The sequence below is a fragment of the Schistocerca piceifrons genome, chromosome 7 (genome assembly GCF_021461385.2).
Source record: "Schistocerca piceifrons isolate TAMUIC-IGC-003096 chromosome 7, iqSchPice1.1, whole genome shotgun sequence".
NCBI classification, from domain to species: Eukaryota; Metazoa; Arthropoda; class Insecta; order Orthoptera; family Acrididae; genus Schistocerca; species Schistocerca piceifrons.
This window is the reverse complement of record NC_060144.1, coordinates 555987225-556008145: the sequence shown is the minus strand read 5'-3', so window position 1 is coordinate 556008145 and position 20921 is coordinate 555987225. Positions and strand designations below refer to the sequence as shown.

At 44.4% G+C, this 20921-nt stretch overlaps 1 protein-coding gene and 1 non-coding gene across 3 annotated transcripts in view; one reads left to right on the top strand and one right to left on the bottom strand.

The window, feature by feature from the left end:
- The window catches only part of LOC124709117 (myotubularin-related protein 8), a 412763-nt gene that overhangs the window by 301589 nt on the left and 90253 nt on the right, over positions 1-20921 (bottom strand). The gene's annotated exons all lie outside the window — the stretch shown is intronic.
- On the top strand, positions 19209-19283 carry Trnat-ugu. Its single transcript has one exon. It is a non-coding gene; the product is annotated as a tRNA-Thr (tRNA).

Here is a 20921-nt window from a genome sequence, read left to right as displayed (position 1 = left end):
AGTAGAGGGGATATAAACTGCAGCCTGGCACTAGTAAGAAAACCGGTTCTGAAAAGATATTGGTTAACACATAAATTGGTGTGTTAAGAAGAATTTTCCGAAGGTGTGTGTGTGTGGATTGTAGTTCTATACGAAAGAAAAACGTGAACGATAAACTGTTACAAAAGAACATAAGCTTTTGAAACATGATGCAACAGGAGATTGCTGAATATTATTTGGATAGCTCGGATAACTACTTGGGAGGCACCGAATCGAATTGTGGATGAAAAATTTATGGCACGACTTTTCTAAGAGAAAGTATTGGTTGACAGAACACACCCTAAGTGATGAAGGACCTGTCAATTTGGTAACGGTGGAAAGCGTGAGGGGGCAGAGGAATGTAAAAAGTCTAGAGAGACACCAAGGCTTAACTACAGTAAGCAAGTTCAAATCGATGCTAACTGCAGCAGTTATACAGAAATGAAGAACTTCACAGGAGAGATCAGCGCGGAGAGATGCATCACAATCGTAGAAAATTTAGAGAACAAGCACTTGCAGAGATTACAAAACGATTCCATTGCCGCCAACGTACATTTCGCTAAAGGACCGCGAAGACAAGATAAATCAGGGATCGTACGGAGGCAAACAGGCAGTCGTTATTCCCTCGCTCTGTTTGCGAGTTAAATAGGAAAGGAAATTACTAGTAGTAGTAGTAGTACAAGACATCCTCCGCCGCGCACCGTACGGTGGGCTGCGGAGTATGAACGTAAATGTAGGCCAGCCTCCTGTCTGATTACGACGACGACTGGTGTTTGGCACCAGAGACACAACACATACGTTTTAGCACCAGCATTGCGTGAGACGGGCTGCTCTCCGTGCGACTGCCAATATGTTGGCGTAGCTTACTTCGCCCGTGCGCCGAGGGAAAAATTTACAATGCGACGTCTTACGCAACGAAGCAGCGCGTCATTAATATGAACGCGCATTCATCGCGAGGACATCGTATGAACTCCCTACGGAAAGGAGCTCAAGTCCTGACCCATAAAAAATTATATAGGTTTTTTCCTCTCGTTACTGTCGTTAAAATTAAAAACTCTTTGTACACTAATTGTGTCAGTGTCGTTCTGTTCGTATCTTGCTAAATTTGCAAATTCAGTACCTTCCTAGGTGGAAAACATCAGGCAATTTACGGCGATACAAAAACATATCTTTAAATGCACAACGATTATCTTTCTGGTATCGTTGTCTTTGCGTGTACTGAGGAACGGTGCAACTATCACTATTCGTTGTCTTTCTGAAGTGTGCTTTTCCACCACTAACAATAAGGTTTGCTGAGTATCTCTTAGGATTGAACCTTCTATCTGAACCTTTATAGCAAACGATGACGTCTGTAGCATTAGGAGACAAAACTTAAACCACAGAAATTAGTCTTGGACCACGGCCTAACGCCCACAAAACGAAAGTCAGAAAGGACGTAAATACTCGCAGTAAATATCTGCACTGTATGATTACTTTATTTCTTTTTGGCAGAGATCTCGTTCGATTCTCTAGCAGCAATATGTTTTTGTACTGCCATAATTAACTGATTATATTCAACTAACTAAGTTCTCATTGACAGCAATGTGAGCAAGACGCCAACAATTGTGACTGGTAACGATTATTGTAAAATTGATTAAGCTTTTTTTATTAAACTACTCTTCAGACAAATCTCTCAATTCTTCGTGTAACATCTAACCGTTTTTCTGTGCCATGAAACGATACTGTATGGTGAAGGAACCAGCTGACCTACACTAATAAGATGGTTATTAACAATTAATTAGGATTTGTTTTGTGGTCGTTAGGCCGTGGTCCAAGCCTAATTTCTGTGGTTTAAGTTTTGTCGCCTAACGCTACAGACGTCATCAGTGGCTATAAAGGCTCAGATAGAAGGTTCAATCCTAATTTATTAACAATTAATATATTTGTAAACAGTGCAACATTATAGTGTTAATAGTAGTATGCAGAATAATTCTGATCAAAAATTTTACAGGTTTGACGAACAGTTAAGAGTCGGCATCCTTTGATGCCACGCAAATACGTGTGCCTGTCGACGTACTACGAGCAGTTTTCATTACATTCGCCTCCACACATCTCCCCCTCCGCGAGCGGTGGTGGCTAACGTGAGTTTCTGAAAAGCTATCAGCAGAGGACAGCGCCCGGCCGCTTCGGCCGCCGCGGTCAATGCGCCAGAATACAGACGGCTGTTATAAATAACTCCGGGGGCAGTATGAGATCCTTTGTTCGGTTTCATTCCGAGCACAGAACATCGACCAACGGTCTCATCGAACCGACTAAAGCAGCGACTCTGCTACTGGAATACGCCGTGCATCCGGCTTCTAGGACAACTGCCAAGTCGATGCGGCATGCTCGACCCCACGTGCGGTCGCAAGCAGACAAATGCCACAAGCGGAGTTTTTATTTATTTATTATTAATAATACATCGACTAGGAAACTAATATGGACTGTATTCTCTTACGTTACCGTTTTTAAACAAGTTGTACAGATGGCTCCGAGCACTATGGGACTCAACTGCTGAGGTCATTAGTCCCCTAGAACTTAGAACTAGTTAAACCTAACTAACCTAAGGACATCACAAACATCCATGCCCGAGGCAGGATTCGAACCTGCGACCGTATCGGTCTTGTGGTTCCAGACTGCAGCGCCTTTAACCGCACGGCCACTTCGGCCGGCAGTTGTACAGATATCATACATATTTATATTATTTCTTTAAGTATCCAGTACATTCCTCTGGCCACATTTCCTTCCGGAGGGCGATCGTTTCGGAAATCTTTGCTACGCTACGCTTGTTTCTTCTAAGAGACACATATCTTGTAAACTACTATCACTTTACTGTAACTAATTTAGAAGAGGAGCGCGGTTAATTATCATTTGCCGTGAGCTCACGGTGTTGTTAGTAATCTGTCTTTTCAATCAACATTGACAAAGTCTAATGCACTCCTACCAGAAACGCGGGGTTTGTCAAAATATTTTGATTAAAACTGCCTTGTTCGTTTCGTTGCCTCACTACAGCTAGTTCCCACAACCCCGGTCACCGCATCGTTGAAAATAGTTGTAAAAAATATCCCAAACATCTCATATGTGTATTCCCGATTTTCCCCAGTTTGATAATTTTCTGAACGAAACATTCGAGTCTACACAGGCAAGCTGTGATCCGAACCAGCAGAGATTTTAGACACGCGGCGTTCTGCAGAGCATTCACTTATGTTTTTCAGTATTACTGTTCGCCCTACAGCACCAGTTGGGAACGATTTAAATAGCAGGAGTAACAAGTTTTTCTTTACTATTCTTTGGACTATTCGCAACCAGTATTTAGGATTTCCTTTGCAGATGCAAACTCAGCATTGTCCAGCTGATACGAATATCATAAAAGTCTGATCTCTTCCTTGTGCCTTTGTCCCGCATCTGTACATGGCCGGCATGATTACCAACGGATGTGGCACACTTAATTTAAAGGGTGTCCATGTAAACTATCTAGGAAGAATGAGAAAAGAAATTTTTTTCTGACGATAAACATTTTTTTAATCGGTTTCTGCAAACTGTACATAGTAATAAGAACTGAGAAAACTTATCTTTGAAGTTGTGAACGAAAGTCGAAGATTGAGCTACATTCAGTTTCTTTTAATTATCTTATTCTGTCCAAACGGGAAGTTGCTGGAGTATGTTGAGCGAATCAGCCATGTTAACTCTCGGTAACAAAAACTCCACTGTTAAAGGGAAATATACGAGTCTTTTATGAAAACAGAGCTATTCAATTGTTTTATCAACCCGACCCTATAAAATGATACCTAATGGATAAAAGACGCGGTACGGCGGGGCGAAGAATTACCCCTATTGCTGAATGCAGGCGGATGACGATTAAATTACAGAGATTGGAAGACCGCACAATGACGAGGTAAAATGACGATCTTAACTATTTCCAGAAAAATCAGCACCTATAGTCACACCGGAAATGACAATTCATATAAGTGTTTGCATTTATAAAAATCTATGTAGAAAATTTTTCATTGTTCTTTCAGTTTCTGCAAGGGAACGCTAAAACAATGTCTGTAAACAGTGCAACATTATACTGTTAAAAGTAGTATGTGGAATAATTTTGATCAAAAATTTTACAAATATGTCGAACAATTTTGATATGTTGAAAGATTTTGATCAAATATTCAAGATTATCGAAGTACAAATGAAAACTACGTATAGATCAGAAGAGCACACCGAAAAGCAAAATAATCTTTTAAGTGCACTTGACGAGTTAGCTCAGATCGTATCTACAATTCAGACGGATATTTCAGAACTATAACCAGTACACAACGAACTCCCCGACAAAATGAAAAAACTGTGCGAAGAGACTCGGTTTATGAAACTGGAACCAATAAGTGTTGACCGCGACGTAAAGAAGTTGAATGTCAGCGTGGAGCTGGGGGCCTTCGACACTGAAGCCACACCACAGCCGGATGCCCTTCCTACGTCACCCCAACTGTCTGCGTGTAGTGTTATTCAAGTGAAAGTGTGCGGAAGTTTTCTAAATGTTTGTGAATTGTGTAACTTTGGTATCAGCCCGCTATTCACCTGGTCGGATGTGGTAAACTGCCCAAAAACCGCATCCAAACTGGCAGGCACACCGCCTCTTGTCATTAATCGCCGGCCGAAGTAGCCGTGCGGTTCTAGGCGCTGCAGTCTGGAACCGCGAGACGGCTACGGTCGCAGGTTCGAATCCTGCCTCGGGCATGGATGTGTGTGATGTCCTTAGGTTAGTTAGGTTTAACTAGTTCTACTTTCTAGGGGACTAATGACCTCAGAAGTTGAGTCCCATAGTGCTCAGAGCCATTTGAACCATTTTTTTTGGTCATTAATCCGCCGGGCGGCTTCGATCCGGTGCATCTCCCCGTCTGAGTAGTGGCGCTTTTTGCACGTACGGCTATCACGATGAGTTCAACGAGGACTGATATAGACACAAAATATTTCTTTATCATGCGATATATTTTGGGAAACTCCTCACACCACACTGAAATTTTCAAGCTCAAATTGCCCTTTTAATAATTGTTTGTGGTTTAAAATCGAGGCTGTCTTGCAAACTCATATACAAACAAAATAATGACCACAGTGGAACGTTAGGTATCGATAAAATACAGTTTATGAAGAATCTGAATTATTTATTGGCGACCAAGTACACTTATTCAACTGACGAATTTTTTGATAGAGCTATCTGTAGCACATAAGTTTTATTAATTGATTCTATGTACTAATCGACTCCCGCCTGTCTTACGCACACTGATGAGTACACCGGACAAAAAAATAAACCAGTCCAAGGAGACATCAAGCTAATACTGTGTAACACCGGCTCTGTCCTCCATAATGGCCTCAATTTGCCGAGCAAGAGTATCCACAAGTTTGTTCCGGTATGTCGTATCTCGCCGAAGGCACTCATTGATGGTTAGATAACGCAGAGCTACAAAAATTAAGTGTGTATTGTTTGCTACATTCTATCCGCATTTCCAGATAATTTCAGACATTTTCGATGGGTTTAAGATGTAATTTAGCGGACCATTCGAGATACCACAGGCTGTCTGAGTTTTTGTGAAACCAGGAACGATGTACGCGCGCAACACTGTTAAACGCGGCTGTTGTCATCTTGAAAGGCAGGTGTTTCCACAATATAAGCACCATGAAACGGCAGAATGGCCTACACTTAGTCATCGTGAATGTTAGATAAACAGTTTGGCTCATTTTCAATGTTACCTGAATAAGTGAGCCCAAATCACAGTACGAAAACCATCATCACGGAAACAGATCCCTTTCTGGTTCAACTACGCGTTCCACATACTGCGGGTCGAGTGCCTCATTTGGCTGTCATCGACTGAAAATAGACAAAATTGCGCCTCCAGTCAGCTGTGGTCCACTGAAAACTTGCAGTTTTATGTGCCCCCGCGAGGAGTGAAGTTTTGAGAGGTGCCCTATTTCAAATGTCTACTGCATGCAGTTCCATCTGTAATGTTCGCGCTGAGACTGGTTGAAAATGTCTTGCTTTCACCGACAGCAGCAACTACTGTCGGGTTTGAAGTCGATTCTCACCGATATGGCTTGACGTACGTCTTTATTCCCTTTCTATTCGGATCTTTTTACAATTTCTGTTCTTATGTATTGTTACACAGCTACCGGTGATACACCATCTCTTGTAGAGGCGTCGGACACTCCGTATTGAAAACCAATAAATCGAGCAATGTAATTCACAGCGTGGTCTTGAGTACGGCCGGACACGGAAACTCACTCTGCCATTTTGTCACAGCTCCACAACTCATCTTACTGAGCTGACTCCACACAACCGACTATAGAACGTAACACACCACTCTACTGTCATGGCGTATTGTAGCGGTGGATGGTCACGTGTCAGCCTGGTACCAATCCTACACCGTCTAGAACGCTCCAATGCGCCCACAACGGCGAGGTTGTCGGCACCGTAACACATATTAAAAGAAACAAATATGGATAAAAGCGCTAAAACTGCTGCACACAGTGAGGATGAAATCTACAAAACAACACCCAGGCACTACCTCCAACACCCACACAATTACTCTCTCACACGATTTAATACAACGGAGAAAGGATGACAGGTGCTATACCGGGGATTAAAACGTATGTAAAACGACGCAGGAGATGAAACAACGGTATACAGAAATGTGACCGGCGGACCATATACAAAAAATGTGGATGAGACAGCCACCCTCGTAACACCTGAAGACCATCTCCCTAACATCTGAGGAAGCAAGTTGGACAACTCACAGAAATCTGAAACTCTAACCACATTAGTTCGAAAGAGAGCAGATCCGTCAGCAAACTGCCACTGTCCTCTGGTCAAAAAATAAAACACAGGCTAATAAAGCGTGGCGCACAGTGATCTGTGCACTGCAAGCACGACGCACTGGAGGGTGCTTTCGCCGGAGCAAGAAGCAATGCGTCGTAGGACTGTGGAGGACCGCATCCCGTGTACGTCGCTGGAAAGAGGTACGCCGTGGCCGCGTGGTGGGCTTTACTAGTCGGAGCTTGTTGCCTGACTTCAGACACTCAACGTCCAACCGACGCACGACTCTGTTGACGTGTTTTCTTTTCCTCTCTCCGTGTGGTAACGACTGTGTCCTGGATATTCAATGCCTCCAGTCTGCTCTTTTAACAGTGAGACTACAATTTCATTTTAGGCTGTGCACATGAGTTAACACTGTACATTCTCTTCCCCTGACGTTCCTCCGTTATTATAATTCAGGAAATGCTCCACGTGCCTCCAGAGGCCCACATTTTTATAACAATTATTGTACTTAACTGCGTATTCCATCTTTTTACTCTCTTGCTTCGGCACCATTTCACTTTGGATTCAGGGGAAAATATTTAAAAATGCGTCATATAATATGTTTTTCTTGGCGTGTTCCACATCCACAGAATATAGGCCTGTGGAACGAAAAATGTATGAAAACGAATCTCTGAGAACCTCTTCCACATGAACTTTCTCGAAATTCAAGTACTGTCGTTAGACAACAGGGAACCACAAAATATACCGACGTGACTTTTATAGTTGGTCGCAAAAATTATTTTTTTACTTGTTATTCACATTGTCAAAAATTCAAAAAAGTACTTAGCAGTGAATAAACGTGGTAGCAGAACAGGAACTTCACATTCCTCTTCTTCCGATGAACACGAACAGGTGACCGAAAAGGTTTTTCCTTTCCCTAACTGCGTGATAAGGGAAAACGCCTTACAAGCAGACAGCTGTCGTAATTTCAAAATAAGTCATGCTACGGCTGACTAGACAACTTGTACAAAAAGTTTATTGTCGGTTTTCTATGACGGAAACCATTCTCGTGGCAAAAGACAATGCCGATTGACAATTTTCTGGTGACCTTCGTTGGAATTGTTCTTAGACATGTGCAAGTTCTGAAGTATGAAGTTGTGATCGCAGTTCCTAATGGAACTTGGAGCGACTGCTGAACCAACAAAATTCCTCTACGTTCCAGGGAACAGTAACTATTCGATTTCCGTGGGAAATGATACCCTCATTCACAAAAAATTAAAAAAATAAAATAAAATATTAAAAAAGTTGCTCATGAGATGAGAACGCGTCCATTGTTTTTATGAAGACATTTCATTCGTCCTTGCTTAAGATCATCACACTGCGGCATTTTACTGTCACTGAACGAAGTTTCACTATACACTTCATCAATCCACTGATTTACTTCAACTTCAACTGTGCCCCTCAGCTTGACGAACACTACTAACGACGCGCCATTTGCACTGCACCGAGGACTCTTATTCTATTAAGCATGACTGGTCAATGGCGTCAACTCAGAAATTTAAGGGCCTGTGTATCACAGTCACCAACTGCAGACGCGCGGACGGTTACGCAAAGGCGACGATTCTTTATTAGGCCCGGTTTTCGTTACGTAAATATCAATCCTGTGACGGAAATATCGTCTAACAGCTCTAATACGTACTGTAGACAACGTATGCAAAGTGGGTCTATAATTACATTTGTATGAATAGGGAAATGAGAGAAAGTAAAGTTTGTACTCACCATGCGCCTTACCTATTAACGTTACAACACACCGCGATGCACTGCACCTCTCTTTTCGTCAACCAAAAGCATACACGTGACGCTTTCGCGCTATCTAAACGAACCCGTGACGAAACCCCTTGTTCTTCTTTGTATCTTCTCTATTGCGCTTACGGAAACACTACATGCGGAAGGATATCACCACATTTTACAACATCGTGTACATTAGAGGAACAGTTCGGAAATTATGACTGTGTCAGCATGACAGTGCACCCTGTCATATGGTAGCGCCTGTGAGGCGACGTTTTGTGGACAGTAACATTTCTGGAATGGACTAGCCTCCCCAGGAGGCCGACTTGTACCCAATGCCACACCTTTGGGACGAGTCACAACGTCGACTTTACTCCAGATCCCAGTGCCCAAGATCACTACCACGTCTGGTTTCCACTCTTGAGGACATTCAGATTCCTCACTGAAGGTGTCCCCAGAACACTTTATGCTGTTACATCTACACCCATACCCGGCAAGCCACCTGACGGTGTGTGGCAGAGGGTATCATGAGTACCTCTATCGGTTCTGCCTTCTACTGCAGTCTCCTTTTGTTCGTGGAAAGAAAGATTGTCGGTATGCGTCTGTGCGGGATCTAATCTCTCTCATTTTATCCTCATGGTGTCTTCGCGTGATATACGTAGGAGGGAGCAATATACTGCTTGACTCCTCGGTGAATGCATGTTCTCGAAACTTCAACAAAAGCCCGTACCGAGCTACTGAGCGTCTCTCCTGCAGAGTCTTCGAGTGGAGTTTATCTATTATCTCCGTAACGCTTTCGCGATTACTAAATGATCCTGTAACGAAGCGCGCTGCTCTCCGTTGGATCATCTCTATTTCTTCTATCAACCCTATCTGGTACGGATCCCACACCGGTGAGCAGTAATCAAGCAGTGGGCGAACAAGTGTACTGTAACCCACTTCCTTTGTTTTCGGACTGCGTTTCCTTAGGATTCTTCCAATGAATCTGAGTCTGGCATCTGTTTTACCGACGATCAACTTTATATCATCATTCCGTTTTAAATCACTCCTAATGCCTACTCCCAGATAATTTATGGAATTAACTGCTTCTAGTTGCTGACCTGCTATATTGTAGCTAAATGATAAGGGATCTTTCTTTCTACGTATTCGCAGCACATTACATTTGTCTACATTGAGATTCAATTGCCATTCCCTGCACCATGAGTCAATTCGTTGCAGATCCTCCTGCATTTCAGTACAATTTTCCATTGTTACAACCTCTCGATATCATCCGCAAAAAGACTCAGTGAACTTCCTATGTTATCCACAAGGTCATTTATGTATATTGTGAATAGCAACGGTCCTACGACACTCCCCTGCGGCACACCTGAAACCAATCTTACTTCGGAAGACTTCTCGCCAGTGAGAATGACAGGTTGCGCTCTGTTATCTGGGAACTCTTCAATCCAATCACACAATTGGTCTGCTAGTCCATATGCTCTTACTCTGTTCATTAAACGACTGTGGGGAACAGTATCAAACGCCTTGCGGAAGTCAAGAAACACGGCATCTACCTGGGAACACGTGTCTATGGCCCTCTGAGTCTCGTGGACGAATAGCACGAGCTGGGTTTCAGACGATCGTCTTTTTCGAAAGCCATGCTGATTCCTACAGAGTAGATTTCTAGTCTCCAGAAAAGTCATTATATTCGAACATAATACGTGTTCCAAAAGTCTTCATAAAATGCATAAATGCAAAGGGTGCGTACACCCCATGTTAAAATCCAGTAATACGTGTACATATACTTTTGATCAGATCGGGTACGCGGACCCCCCCCCCCCCCCCCCCCCCCCCCCGCTCCCACACACACACACACACACACACACACACACACACACACACACACACAATGGTAAACTATTGGTATTCTATGTGAAACTTAATTGTAGCTGTTTTTGGTGCCTTGCACCGCCATTCTGTTACCTTTACTTTACCTGCTTTCCAGTCGTGCTCATGAAAGCACTGCCCCTTCACAACCCTCCAACATGACTGCTGTACCTGTATGATTAGGATGTTCCATTTTGTCATCTCACGAGTCCGATGTGTGTCTGCGTGTGGAAGTAGGGAGGGAGGGAGGGATCCGCCGTGTGTGTGTGTGTGTGTGTGTGTGTGTGTGTGTGTGTGTGTGTGTGTGTGTGTGAGAGAGAGAGAGAGAGAGAGAGAGAGAGAGAGAGAGAGAGAGAGAGAGGGGGTTAAGATAGTTTACGTAGGACCGTATACAAGGGACCCCACCAACTTTCTGGTTGTCGAGAATAAGGAGTGAAGAACTGGTGTTACAAAATTTATCTGTAAAATGAGGGAACTCTAATCGCACTATCCCTGTATTAGCGCGGTACAGATTTACCACTCGTCTGCGAGTCACGGTTCTGCCTATCAATTGTACCCACTGCGCTATTATGCTCCTGAATAGAGAGCTCCAGGACGAGTAATGCAAAGCCCTGTCGCACCGAGACAACGACTGAATCGATCGTCGACGGTTCCCGTCGCCCTCTGGCTGACGGAACGTACTAATGAAGCTGTATCGGAGAGCATATTAAGAACAGTGCGAGCGGAGAGCGCCGGCGGCGAAAGCGGCCGCCCCGTGACCGGAACGGACGTGGCCTGCCTGCCTGCCTGCCGGCCGGCCGTCCACACGGCCGCCTCTCGGCGTGGCACGGCACGCGCCGGCAGCCGCGGCCCCGTATCGACCGCGGCGGCCCGCGGAGCGCACGGCGGGGCAGTGCAGGCCAGCGCACGGCACGCCGCCTCTCGCATGACCTGCCGCACCCACGCACGCGTCCACCAAACCCCACAAGTAGCGACTTTACCGGTAACGACACTCCAGCACTACACTTACTCTTACTGTTGTGCAAGAGTGAATACAACACTGCGAGGGGTAGCGAAAAGTTCAAATCATCACTTCGAATAAATAAAGTTGCGTCATTAATGTTTTGTGCGATAGCAGGTACATGTCCTCACAAGGGACCCCCCTCAGATTTAGTTATAAGTTGGCACAGTGGATAGGCCTTGAAAAACTGAACACAGATCAATCGAGAAAACAGGAAGAAGTTGTGTGGAACTATGAAAAAAATAAGCAAAATATAAAAACTGAGTAGTCCATGCGCAAGATAGGCATCATCGAGGATAATGCGACCTCAGGAGCGCCGTGGTCACGTGGTTAGCGTGAGCAGCTGCTGAACGAGAGGTCCTTGGTTCAAGTCTTCCCTCGAGTGAAAATTATACTTACTTTATTTTCGCAGACTTATGATCTGTCCGTTCGTTCATTGAAGTCTCTGTTCACTGTAATAAGTTTAGTATCTGTGCTTTGCGACCGCACCGCAAAACCGTCCGATTAGTAGACGAAAGGAGTGCCTCTCCAATGGGAACCGAAAACATTTGATCGCGAGGTCATAGGTCAACCGATTCCTCCACAGGAAAATACGTCTGATATATTCTATACGACACTGGTGACGGCATGTGCGTCACATGACAGGAATATGTTGTCGACCCACCTAACTTGTACACTTAGCGAATGGATAGAAAGATTCTTCTACCTTGCCCGATTTTGGTTTTCTTGTGGATGTGATAATCACTCCCAAAAAAGTGTGTTTCGATGTTTTTTTATGTGTAGCGTCCCCATACTAGGCGCAGTTACCTCGCATCGGACGGACGGACGGACAGATAATTGTCTGAAAATAAAAAATTAAATTTTTCACTCGAGGAACACTTGAACCAAGGACCTCTACGTCTCGTTCCGCAGCTGCTCACGCTAACCACGAGACCACGGCGCTCCTGAGCTCACTCTATCCATGATGTTGCATATCTTCCGCTTGGACTACTCAGTTTGTATATTTTGCTTATTTTTTTCATAGTTCCACACAACTTCCTGTTTTCTCGATTGATCTGTGTTCAGTTTTTCGAGGCCTATCCACTGTGCCAACTTATAACTAAATCTGAGGGGGGGTGCGATGGGGAGGTTCCCTTGTCAGTCTTGGTAAACATTCAAATCCCCACGTCACAGTACCGCAACACACTGCTAGACAAGCCAGAACCAAATGGCGCAGCCCGTTGATGAAGTGGGAGTAATGCCTGTAGTAGTACGGGGTGTATATATAAATTCACTGAAAGAACATTAGAGGTGCGTTAAGTGTTATTTTGCAGGGAAACTAGTCAAGTTTTTTTACCGTAAACTATAGATGATGTATGTGGCTTCCGTTGGTTATCCCGCACACATCACATCGGAAGTCAATTTCTTCGCAAACTCGCTGTAGCATTGCAGTTGTAACTTGCTCGGTGCCGGCGTAAATTCTTGCTCTAAGTTCAAAAATGGCTCTGAGTACTATGGGACTTAACAGCTATGGTCATCAGTCCCCTAGAACTTAGAACTACTTAAACCTAACTAACCTAAGGACAGCACACAACACCCAACCATCACGAGGCAGAGAAAATCCCTGACCCCGCCGGGAATCGAACCCGGGAACCCGGGCGTGGGAAGCGAGAACGCTACCGCACGACCACGAGATGCGGACAAAATTAAACTTTTCAGTCGATGGACGACTTGAACCAAGGACCTCGCGTTCCGCAGCCGCTCACGCTAACCACGGGACCACGGCGCTCTGCTCTAAGTTCAGGTAGAAAAGCTGTCAGAGGAGGCACAAACACGATATCCTCGAGGAATCCCCCCCCCCCCCCAAAAAAAAAAAAAAATTCTAGTGATGTCAGGTCTCGGGAACGTGGGTCCCATGCAATTGGCGCATCTCGGCCAATCCACTGACCTGGAAAGCGGTCACTGAGAAAATCCCGGACCTCAGCCAAGTAGTGGGGTGGTGCACCAACGCGCATGAAATGAACATTTCGTTCATGATCATCCTCGTCGATCTGTGGTGTCAAAAATTGTTTTAACATATCCAGGAACACTATCCCGTTGATGGTTCTCTCACGGAAACAAAGGGCCAGTACACTCTGTTGTTCCTCAATGCACAAAAAACGCTCAGTTTAGGGCTATCACGAACATGTTGCAATGTTTGAAGTGGATTTCCACTGCCCAAAATCCTACAGTTGTGTGTGTGTTAATCTTGCCACTTACGTGAAAAGTCGACGTCAGAAAAGACGATTTTGTCCAAGAATGTTCATCCTCATGTAATCGATTTAACATATCCGCATGGAAGTTCTTGCGAGCTGTTTCATCAGTGTCTTATTGCTTGTACAATCGTCAACCTTTACGGTTTCAAATACAAAAGGTTTCTCAATACACGTCAAACAGTCGTATGTGGAGTTTACAGCTCGCGAGATGCACGCCGGGTCGATTTCGTAGAGCTGTTGACAAAACGTTGTGTCACTCGCTCAACGAAGTCGTCAGATGTGCTTGGACGACCTGATGATTTCCCATGTCTCACCGAGTACCCTGTTCCTACAAAACATTTACGCCACTAGGGGGATCTTTAGCGGACTTGGTATGGAAATTACGCTGAAGTGTTGTCGCCGACTTCGATTCTTCAAACCAAAACACACAGCTAGCACGCTCGGGTCCAGTGAGCTCAACTGCCGCTCGTGCTCCTTACGGTGCGATACGGCACTAGCGAACTACCCGACGCAGAACTTTATGTATTTCCCCACAAACTGACACTACATCACCTCTGCAGGTACTATTAATTAATTTATACGAATTCTCAAAGTTATAAAGTCCTTTTTGAAATACCCTGTAGTAGTAGTAGTAGTAGTAGTAGTAGCAGCAGCAGCACCAGCACCAGCAGTCGTCGTCGTCTGTCCGAGGACAGGTTTGTTGCACCTCACCATCCTATTCTGTCCTGTGCAAGCCTCTTCACTCCAAATAACTACTGCAACTTACATCCTTCTGAATCTGCTTACTGCATTTATCTCTGGTCTCCCTGTATGATTTTTATCCCGCCACACTTCCATCCAATCTGCGGTTGTTTGCTGATGATGCTATAGTGTACGGTAGGGTGTCGAAATTAAGTAACTGTAGGAGGATATAATGACTTAGACGAAACTGGTGTAATGAGTGCCATATAGCTCTAAACCTAGGGAACTAAGTTAATGCGGATGAGGCGGAAAAACAAACCCGTAATATTCGGATACAGCATTAGTGGTGTCCCGCTTGATATAGTCACATCGTTTAAATATCTGGGTGTAACGTGCAAAGCGGCATGAACTGGAACGAGCACGTCAGGATTGTGGTAGGGGAGGACAATCATCGACTTCTATTTAATTCGAGAATTCTAGGAAAGTGTTGTTCATCTGTAAAGGTCACCACATATAGGTGGCTAGTGCGACCTATTCTTGAGTACTGCTCGAGTGTTTGGAGTCGGTACCAAGCCGGATTAGAGGAAACCGCAGCAATTCTGAGGCTGGTTCGAACAAAATGGAAGTGTTACGTATGTGCTTTGGGAACTCAAATGTGGATCCCTGGAGGAACACTATAGAGAAAATTTACAGAACCGGCATCTGAAGCTGACCGCAGAACAATTCTACGGCCTCCCAACATACGTTTCGCATAATGCCACGAAAATAAGATAGGAGAAATTAGGGTTCATTCGGAGCCACACAGATAGTCGTTTTTCCCTCACTCTGTTTGCGAATGGAGCAGGGAAGGCAATTGCTAGTAGTCGTACAGGGTACCCTCTGCCATGAGGCGTACGATGGACTGCGTAGTATCGATGTTAACGCAGAACTGGTGATCACTTGAGGTCTCAGAATATGCCCTACCAACCGATCACTTCTTCTAGTCAAGTTGTGTCACAAATTTCATTTCTCCCAATTCTGTTCAGTACCTCCTCACTAATTATGTGATCTAATCATCTAATCTTCAGCATTCTTCTGTAGCATCACATTTCAAGAGCTTCTATCTCGTCTTGTCTACACTGTTTACTGACCTTGTTACACTTCCATACATGGCTACACTCCATACAAATACTTTCAGGAAGTAAGGTGTCAACTGAGATTTGTATTAGAGAGAGCGTTGGACAACGGTAATCCGTGACAATGCCAGGTTGGTTTAGTAGATAACCCACAACCTAGACATAAATTTTAATTCATTACTTCAGCTTCTATCCCTATTTCAGAAGAGCCTTCCTGACACTTAAGTCTATATTCGGTGTTAACAAATTTCTCTTTTTCAGACACGCTTTGCCTGCTACTGCCATCTACATTTTATGTCCTATCTACTTCGGTCATCATCATTTATTTTGCTGCCCAAATAACAAAACTCATCTACTAATTTAAGTGACTCCTAAATCTAATCCCTCATTATTACCTGATTTAATTCGAAACACTACGATATGCTTGTTTTGTTTTTGTTGATGTTCACCTTATATTCTCCTTTCAAGACACTGTCAGTTCCGTTCAATTGTTCTTCGACGTTCTTTGCTGTGTGAAGGAAACACACTGTCATCAGCAAAACGCAGTTTTGATTTTTTTCTCTCTGAACTTTCATTTCTTCTCCAACTTTTTCTTTCTTCCTTTTGTCGCTTGTTCAATGCACAGCTTGAATAACAGTGGGGATGCACTACAACCCTACCTCCCTCCCTTCTCAATCACTACTTCCCCTTCATGCTCCTCGATCTAGTTCATGTATAAGTTATAAATAGATTTTCGCACCATGTATTTTATCCCTGCTACTTTCATAATTTCAAAGACATTATTCCAATTAACACTAACTAAATCTTTCTGTAAGTCTACAGATGCTATACATGTAGGTACGCCTTTCCTTAATCTATCTTCTAAGATAAGTCGTAGGAGTCAGTAATGCCTCCTCGAGTTCTCCGGGATCCAAATTGTTCTTCCTCGAGATCTGCTTCTACCAGTTTTTTCATTCTTCTGTAAAAAAATCTTGTTCGCATTTTGCAGCTGTGGTGTCACCGCCAGACACCACACTTGCTAGGTGGTAGCCTTTAAATCGGCCGCGGTCCGGTAGTATACGTCGGACCCGCGTGTCGCCACTGTCAGTGATTGCAGACCGAGCGCCGCCACACGGCAGGTCTAGAGAGACTTCCTAGCACTCACCCCAGTTGTACAGCCGACTTTGCTAGCGATGGTTCACTGATAAATTACGCTCTCATTTGCCGAGACGATAGTTAGCATAGCTTTCAGCTACGTCATTTGCTACGACCTAGCAAGGCGCCATTATCAATTGCTATTTATCTTGTGATGCATGTACCGTCAGACCGATGTTCACCAATTATGGATTAAAGTTAAGTATTCCAGAAGCTACGTACTATTTTTGCTACTATAAGACCTTGACCTGTTCCAGACCTCACGCCAGCCTGCGTGAGCTTAACGCGTGCCCTTCGGCCTCCCGTCCTAGTGGATTGGCTGTCTCGCCAGTCCACAAAAGCAGCCATGACTAATTAAACTGATAATTCGGTAGTACTTTCGAAATGGAATTATTACATTCTTTTTGAAGCCTGAGAGTATTTCGCCTGTCTCATATATCTTGCACAACAGATGGAATAGTTCTGCCATGGCCGTCTCTCCCAACGCCATCAGTAGTTCTGGCGCAATGTCGCCTATTCCCAGGGCCTTGTTTGACTTACGGCTGTCAGTGTTCCGTCGAATTCTTCTCGCAGTATCATAACTTCCATCTCATCTTCATCTACGTCTACTTCCCTTTCTATAATATTTCCTTCAAATTCATCTCTACATACTCCTTCACCTCTCAGCTTTCCCTTCTTTGCTTAGGACTGGTTTCTCCTCTGAGCTCTTGATATTCATATAGCAGATTCTCTTTTCTTCAAAGGCCTATTTAATTTTGCTGTAGGCGGGAACTGTCTTTCTTCTAGTGAAATATGCTTCTAAATCATTACATTTGTCCCCTAGCCATTCCTGCTTAGCCATTTTGCACTTCCTGTGAAACTCATTTTTAAGCGTTTGTATTCCCTTTCGTGCAGGAATTCGTTTTGTGCATCTGAAAAGGGAACAACGTTTCAAAAATTCTTGCGGAGTTGGTGGAACTGTACGGTAGCAATGCAAAATGACCCAGTGATTCAATGGCGCAGCGCTCCCAATATGATTAAATAAGTCTGACGAAGATTGAACTGGCAGATCATCTATCCGCAAACAATCGGAAGTGGCGAGCGAAGTGGAGGCCATGATGACTGAAGTCCGGCGTAGCATAATCGAGACGATAGTGGAGAAGCGAATATCAGTGGCGGTTCCATTTTCGACGTCTTGCACAGTATTCTGAACATGACAAAGGTTGCTGTCTGGTGTGTTCTGAGTCTGCTAACATCAATTCAAGCCCGCTGAATCTACATCAGTTCGAGTCCGCCGAATCCAGGCGGCAGAGGAAATGTTGCAGCTGTGTCAGACCAAGCCAAATGACATCTTCAGCCGCAGAATCACCATGGTCGATTGCTGGATGTATTAATATGAGCCCGAGACGAAGGAGCAACGCGTGTAGTGACAAAGAGGATTCCCCAACACAGAGAAAGGCGACGACCCCAACATCGTCGGGCAAGACGATGCTGAGCGTTTTTCTGGGAGTGCCATGTTGTAGTGCTGACAGATCTCGCTCCAAAGAGGCAAACCGTCAGAGGAGTATACTACCGAAATCTCCACAAAGGGCCATGGAAGGCTGTCAAGATGAGGCATCGCGGGAAGCTCAACAAAGTGGGTGTTTATGCTACACGACACACTATAGCTCATGCTTCTTTGGGCTATCAAATTTTGGTTCAGGCCCATATTTTCTTGATTTTATGACCAGACGAAACCACTTTCGTCCGGCGATACAAATTCGTTCTTTGACTGCTCTGGAAGAAGGTTCATCAAAGTGGAACACATGAAATATTGGTTCACTTAATTAAATAAATGAATAAAAGATTAATGTAACTTTTGACGCACTTCTCTGCCGCAGGAGTACTGGATAATTTACAACTGTCACTGACTAGCATCACTTGATGCACTGAGTAACAAACTGTTCGCTTGAGGTACGATGTCCGCCATTTACAATTGTAAAAGTTCATCCGAAACATTACAACTTTCACTGTCCTCAATGACGATGTTGAATGCTATAGCTGAGGTCACGAACTGGGCAGAGCTCTTGCATGCTCGACACTATACTGAACTCAGCGCGAGGGAGCAGCTATACTGAGAGGGAGTGCGCGTCTTCTGGAGTGTCACCCACAGGATGCTGCAGACTGCAGCGAGTCCTCGCTCATATCTGTCGTATCGATTCGTGTTGCTCACTTTGGTGTGGCACCGCGGTCTACAGCCCAGAGTCGTCTTGCTCTTTCCGGGTTGACGTCAGGGTGTCTTCCGAAGTGGAATACTTCATGGGCAGCCAAAATGCAAACTTCTAAAACCAATATGGAGATGTCATCTGTTCTTTCGGACATGTCCGAAAGAACAGATGCCATCTTCATACTGTTAAGGCTAATCGGCTGATGACCTCCTTCAGTGCGGATGCGCACGACTTGCCTGAACTCTTACGGGACTCGGTGGATTGTCTGCCGCGAGTAATGTGTATAATGGTAGGGGCACTGCGAATGTAGTGTGTGGACTATAAGTTGAGAATGTGGGTCCCACGGGGAGCGTGCCGGCGATAAGTCCCTGCAGTCGCATTATCCTCTGTGCCCTCGGTGGCTCAGATGGATCGAGCGTCTGCCATGTAAGCAGGAGATTCCGGGTTCGAATCCCGGTCGGGGCACACATTTTCAGCTGTCCCGTTGATGTATATCAACGCAAGTCAGCAGCTAATGGTCTTGATTTAATTGTAATTTCATCCTAAAACCAAGGTCGCCGCCAAGTCACAATCACTAGGGGAAAAAACTGAAGGGTGACTGCATAGAGAAGGACTAAAACCATCATCACTGTGTGGTTATCCCAAGTTCGCCGCGATTGTCTCTTCACATAGTCACTGCGACGAATCCCACTCACATTCTCCTTAGTCTATCTTCTGTCATTTCCTCCCAGTACACGCCCAGCCTACCTCAATTTCAGTTTCCTAACAGTCACCATTACGTCCGCTGCTCCTGTATTTTTCTCTGGCCTATTTATTTGCTTTCCTGTCTTTTCAAGTTACACCCAAAATGCGTCTTTTCATTGCTCAGTGGTCTGTTCAAGTTTTTATTTGTTTGTGCATTGAAAGTAAACATTTCACACCTGCGCTTTGTACTAGTATTTATAGACTCTTCATTTAAAACACATGGAGAATTTACTTCCGACTGTAGTATTCAGTTTACAAAAAGAACTTCAAGCCATTTTTGGCGTCCAGTTTCCTTCTCTAGTTCAGATTAATTTGATTAATAGAATCCAGAACGTGAAAGTAAACAGAAACGAAAGTATCATAGGTTACATTAATGGTGTGCTTTCGGCCCTTGTCCGTACAAAAATACCTTCGTTTAACAAACTTAAAGAACTGCAGAATGACTTGGTAAAAATTTCCACTTGATGTTACGAAATGACAGCTCTCTATCTAAAAGTAGCTGAATGATAATATCCACAACAAAGACAAAATCGCTGATGGTACCCGATTGAAAGACTAGTGACCAACACCAGGAATAGGTCATATCGTTTAAACAATTAAGAGTAACACTAATAAGTGATAAGAAATGACATACGATTGTATGTGCTACAGCGTTTTACGGCAAGAACTGAACGCAGTAGTAGTAGTTCCGATTTTAGCTACTTCCGATTATGTGCGTCCGCAGCTCGTGGTCTCGCAGTAGCATTCTCGCTTTCCGAGCACGGGGTCCCGGGTTCGATTCCCGGCGGGGTCAGGGATTTGCACCTGCCTCGAGATGACTGGGTGTTGTGTCGTCTTCATCATCATCATCATCATCATCATCATCATCATCATCATCCATCCCCATTACGGTCGGAGGAAGGCAACGGCAAACCATCTCCACTAGGACCTTGCCTAGTACGGCGGTGCAGGTCTTCCGCATCGCTCCCCTACGCTCTGTCAAGGAGTATGGGACTTCATCATCATCAATTCTGTGCTGTTCGTGGCTGGCAAGGAAAAGATTCTGTAACATCATCGCTTATGGATTTTACCAATAAGCAATTTACCTTAGAAAATAATATCGCGTCACTCTCTTTCGCACAGCTCTTGGATTGCGAAAGCGTAGGTGTTAACGTCTAGCTGAAAAGTCACTTGCCTGCAGTTTTGGCAAAAAGCTACAGATTTCCTTGGTGTTAGACCGTATATACGGATAACTTTTCCACGACAAACGTACTACATAACAGGAACGTCGGCTACGCAAATGAACATTTCGTCCGTCAGGTGTGATGGCTTGTGGACTGCGCATGTGGTTGGGGCTTGAGCGGTGATCCGTGTGCTCAC